Below are 6,228 nucleotides of genomic sequence, written 5' to 3' on the forward strand. Positions count from 1 at the left end.
ATAGAATAGAATAGAAAATCCCTTTATTTTCCTACAATGGGGAAATTCTGGTGTTTACAGCAGCAAAATGATTATAGAAAAAATGGTCACAGAAACGTGGCCCTTAGAAAAATGTATAAGAATAACATAATAGTGAAGAATTAAAATATTAACAATAAAACACTGAACTGTAAAGAGTTTTAACAATATAAAAACTGCACCTGGATAATAAATAACCAATATAGCTATGGACATTTTTACTGTAATGCATATTTGAAAATTATCTGATTTGATTGATTTGAAAAATGTCTTGAATTAAGTTTATTTACACTTAATCTAAGTATTTAAATAAGATGAGTTGCCAAAGGAATGAGTATTTGCACTCTTAAAATAAGATAAGTAGATAATATGCACTTGAAAAAGAAGGCAATTTTGTTAAATTTTTAAATGTTGCCTTGTTTCACTCAGATTAAGGATAAATGCACTTAATTTTAGACATTTTTTAGTTATTTCTAGATCGATTTTGCAATGAGGTTTACGAATCTTAGGTGATGTTTCACTGTAAAAATGATCTAGAAATAAGTAAACATTTAAGTGTATTTACCCGGAATTAGTGCTTGTACTCTTAAAATAAGATAAATAGATAATATGCACTTGAAATAAGACAATGCAATAGTTTTTTTCTTATTTCAGATGTAAATTGTCTCGTTTCATTGGCAAAGTGTCTCACTTTCGTGCTCAATTCAAGGAAAAATTTACCTATTTGAAGAAAAAAATTATTATTTAGATATCAAGTTTTTGCTGTTTAGAGAAGATAAAAACACATTGGAAAAACAATCTAGTACAGAATACATGTCAGATTAAATAATATTACTTCAGCGATAGTATCTAGGTGTTATTTTATTGTATGTCTCCTACCATGTGTGTTGGTTGTGCTGTTCTTTTCACATCTCTTTGCAGGTGATGAAGCAGACTGAAGATGTTTGATCATTATCTCCCTTTTATCTCCTCTTTCTTTCATCTTTTCTCCATTTTCTGTTTTTCCTTCACTGTTTACTTACATTGCAGTATCTATATAATCTGTAAAACTCCCTGCATAATTATAATAAAGTTACTTATATGCATAAAACAAGCGGAACACTTTGGTGATAGCCCTACTGCTCCACTTGTGAAAGTAAAATCTGTTGGGCTCTTTCTGGCATCATGACAATTATTCTTATTGCCACCTTGCCAGACAGGACACTTAAAAAAAAGAAAACATTTCCTAAATTAATTGTATTTATCCTTAATTTAAGCAGGTAAATGAGATAGTTTGCCAGTGGAGTGAATATTTTTATTCTTAAAATAAGATAATCAGATAACATGCACTTGAAATAAGAACATGCTATTGTGTTTTCTTATTTTAAATCTAAATTGTCTTCTTCCATTTTCTCCTTTACCTCCTCAATTCAAGAACAAATGCACTTATTTTAAGAAAAGATGACTTACCTAGATTTTGATTTTTTCCAGTGTATAATCTCCATAACTGCAAGGTAAAGTAAAAAATTATAAAAATACGATTACTTAAAGCTGCATTTTACAGGTAAACATTGACAGCATTAACTGGTCTAATAGTGTTTATCAATATCTACTAAAAGCTGACTTAAATGTAAATAAAGTTTTAGAGGAAAATGGAAAAAGTTCAAAGTCAGCCATAAAGCGATGAAAGGCCTCCTTCCTCTGGAACTGGAGGTCAGACTGGGACACGGCTGGGATGCTGGTCCTCAGACGGGTCGCTGGTTCCTACAGGAGAAGCTCAAAGCTTTAAGAAAATGAAGCTTATTGGAAATTTGAAGGAAATGGATTTAAAAGTACATTAATTACATAAAATGCCAGAACTTAAAAGGAGTCTCAATGTTCCTTGTTCATTCAGACAGGATTTGTTTTTAGTACTGGTTTTGTTTTGCTCTGAGTTTTAAATAGAAAAAGAATGATCACTTTAGCAACATTTTTAGAGGTATGAAAATAAATCTGTTTAGATCAGGCGTTGGCCTTGTTCGTCTTCTCTCCTTTCTTTGCTCATTCATGGTTCAATTGGACAACTTGACTTTCATTTTATTCCATCCAGTTCTGATTGCATTTTATCTTCCTCAGTGTTATTTTTTCATCCTCATCTTCACCCCGCTCCATTTTCAGCTCAAATTGAATCTTTTCCTCTCCATCTTTAGCTTCAACAAACTAGAAATGTTTGTCTTGAGTACTTGATTACTCATCTAAACTGTAGGAAACTTTAGACCAGAGGTCCCCCAAACGTCTGAAAAGACTCCCTTTGCTGCTTTTTTTTTCCTTCTTCCAGTTCCTGGTTATTAGAGTCAGAATCAGAAATACTTTAATAATCCCAGAGGGGAATTACTTTTGTTACACGCTCCAGTTATAGTTATACATATATATATATATATACAAAAGAGCTATGTCTGTCTCCGCCTGCAGTGATGAAGCTCTCTGTCATCAGTCATGATGCCAATCTCAGCCTTCTCCCAGGGCTGAGGATTAGCTAAGCATGTTGGGGAAATTACGCAACATTTTAGTATGGTTGCTCTGAATTTTAAGTTATAATAGGAAATAACACGTATCTTTAAAAAATATATAACACATTTTAAAAGGAGCAATAATCTAAATAATTAATGCTTCCTGCCTAAGAAGCAATACAATCATTACAGCAATCAAACCCTTTTGATAGATGCTAATAAGTATTTTCAGGTTTCTGTGGGTAATTTGATGATTGATGAGCAGTTCTTAGACTGAGGTTGAAGGGCCTCTTTGCCATCATAAACCATCATATATATAATTAGTCCTCCACAGATTCTCAATAAGATTTAAGTCAGGACTATACGGAAGCAGGGAACAGCCATGTTCGATTTCTTTTTTCCCTTTGTCCTCTCGAGATAATTACATAACTATCTCGTTATCACGGTTAAACTGTTAATTATCTCATTATCTCGAGAAAACAATGAATGTTTAACCATGATAACGAGAGTTATATCATTATCTCGAGAAAGCAAAGGAAGAAAAAAAAGGTGAGTATGGCGGCTCTGGGCTTCCATAGAGAAGCAGAGAATGCAGAGATAGTGTTTCCTCTGCATTTTTCTCAACTAGCTGCTACTTGCTAGCCTTGCAGACACCCTGTTTGTTTGCGTTGCCATCTTTAAAAAAAGGAGCATCTCGGGGGTCAGTAACAGTTGAATGATTGATTACTTATTCTGAAGTGTAAACTGTCCTTGATGCTTCCCACATTATGTCACATTAAAACCACAGACATCAACAGATCTTATTGGAATTATATGTTATAGTTCAACACATTTTTCTGTTTCTTTTCCATATAAGGAGTAAATAGGTTAAGTTAGGTTTTGGGCCACCACCCAAATCACTCCTTTAATTATCCATTTATACTTTATGGTCAACCTTCAGTCAACCCCACCCTCCCTTCACCCCTTTTCCATTTCTTTTCTCCGTTAATCTCATCCCATCTTATTCTCATAAAGTTACAGTTGCTGTTGCGCAGATCTGCCCATTAGTTCAGATGTGGGTGCACACACACACACACACACACACACACATATTAGTGTGCCACTCTGCAGCACTTCTCAGCAGGTGAAAGAAATCTGGCCCAATCAGCAGCATCCTCAACTCAGGTAATAAGGAATCCACAAACCGTTTTATTGGTTTTGCAACAGAGCTGAGGAAGGCAAACAGCCTCCAGAGCAGCATTTCATGGAAAAGGACTTATAAGGACTACCGGTAAGCCATTAACTGGGCTCAATTAATTGCAATTTAACTGTAGTTTTACATTTGAGAAATGAAATGCAGAATTTATTGAAGTAACAATTTGCACTGCTAGTTTTACAGTTTGGTTCCACTAAATGTATGTTAAGATATTTAATGTAAAAACTTATATCCTGAGAAAAAGAAAAAAAAATGTAATGCTAAAATGTTTGGTTTTGTTTGGTTTAAATTCAACCAGATATGGAAGTTAATAATTTAATACTTGAATTTATGGTTAAAATCGTAAAAGAAATGTATGTTTAAGGTTAAAAATGGAATTAGTCATTAAGATAATTATTAACTTTGAACCAAATGTCTAAAATGTATGTTAAAAATATTTTGTATGTGTTTTGTAGGTTTTTCACCTGTTCTGTTCATTGGTTCTCACTCATTGATGAAAATAAAAAGATTGAGTGAATTCCTGAAGTCTTCAAGCCATGAAATCATAGGTCACTTGCATTTAACTATTTATCCAGTGTAAATGTCTTTAACGTAATATTTTTCACAGGACTTTACCAAAAAGGTTAATAAATACAGCAGAGAATGTTTTATTGGAGTTCCCACAGTCCATGAATGCAACATGGAACAGGACATCTCTCCAGCGTTGCTGCAAGATGTTAATCACTTTTCCAAGCCCGATCCCGTCAGGCTGGGGTCAAAATCTGAATGTGAAAAGTAAAAAAACTAAAACTGAATAGGGAATGTGGAACTCAAAAAATAACTGAAAGAAAGGGATTTGAATCTGAAAATCTAAAATATGAATATTCAATAAAGAAAATAACTAAAAAGAGGAAAAAGTGTATAAAATACTAAACGGAATTATGAGTTTTTTCAAGCTGAGGGGAAGAATTTAATTTGATTCTTATTATTTTATCTTTGCTTATTTAGTTTCTCAGATTATATGGTAAAAGTTTGACATTCAATTCACCTTATATTTTTTCTGTTTCAACTTTTTTTTTCAGTTTGAACTAATATTTATACATCTACAAACATTTTGTCCCCTTTCTGACTCCATAGATGTTTGTTATCCTGTAAGAAAATGTGAAAAAATATAAAGGTGCATAAGCAGTGTTTATTATTACTGAAATCAGAAAATGTGAGTCAAGAATTTTTTATTTTCCAAAGAACGATTTTGCTCTTTTATTCAAAAGAAGGACATTGATACATTTGTTATCATTAACAGAAGCATTGAATGAGATTTTCCAACCAAACAGAAAAAACTAAATTACTCTTAGATGCAAACCCCAAGAAAATCACATTTAATTATGGACACGCTTTAGTTTTAAAATATATTGCTAAGGAAATAACGGTGCTTGATTTCATAGCATTAAAAATAGAACTTAAAAACCAAATGAAGATTGTCACAAAAATCAAAAGTCGGGTCCTTCTTCCTCTCAGGATTCTCCGTACATAAATAAAGAACCTTGTTACTTTATAGCTGCATTCTTTTCAAAGTGAGCAGAAAAAGATTAATTGCACTCATACATACACCTCTTTATAAATTAAATGTGAACAGGTTTAATTTGGCTTGAAAAGATGGAACTTTAACTTATTTTCTGTACACATTAATGAAATGGTCAGACAATAAATAAGAAATGCAGAAAAAATATGGCTTCTTCCTCTAAGTCTTCTTCATGTGGCTCTCCTGTTGTATCCTTCTGCAGTAAAAAAAAATAAGTGTCCCTCTTTGCAGAAAAGCAAGTTTTTCATTCATCAAACACATCTTAATGATTTGGTGACAGAAATGGGTGAAGATGAGCTAAAATGGGGCCAAAAACCGAACAAGGAAACTGATTCAAGCAGATTATCTTTGGGAAGAAGAACAATAACAGTGATGTTTGCAGTTTCTCACTATCTGAGTTATAGTTATGGTTCAGATAGTAGTTCTTATTAAACCGCTGAGATCTTTATACATATTTGGTTTAGGTTCTAACTGTCGCACATTGATTCACTATTTTCTCATATTTTCATCTTTATTAACGACGGATTATTTTGCAGCTATTTAATGTCTCTGTTTTCAGTTTGACGCCCATTACAAGTTAACAGCATTTCAGTGGCATCAAATCAAACACGGATTGAAGTAATTCACGTTAAATCCGTCACCGTAGCAACATGATCTCCAGCTCACCCAGGCTATTTCAACTCCTTTTTTCTATTTAAACAAGTTTATGGTTTGAGTTGCTACACAGAGATGAAAGCTAGTGCCATACAAATGTTGCAGCAATGACCAAATAAGATGACTAAATGTCATGCAACATTATGCCAGAGCTCCATCTGCACTGATGAAGATGCTCTGCTGAGAGGGAACCCGGTTTATTTTCTGATTAATCAGCCAAAGGATGTATCTATCAACTACTAAACTGTCATCCCAATGTGTCCAAGGTCTCTAACATGGACTCCTGTTTATCTGTTTATTCCCTATATGCCATGTTCATGCTCTATTTGTTT

This window comes from Cyprinodon variegatus, unplaced genomic scaffold (genome assembly GCF_000732505.1).
Source record: "Cyprinodon variegatus isolate N-32 unplaced genomic scaffold, C_variegatus-1.0 Scaffold606, whole genome shotgun sequence".
Lineage (NCBI taxonomy): Eukaryota > Metazoa > Chordata > Actinopteri > Cyprinodontiformes > Cyprinodontidae > Cyprinodon > Cyprinodon variegatus.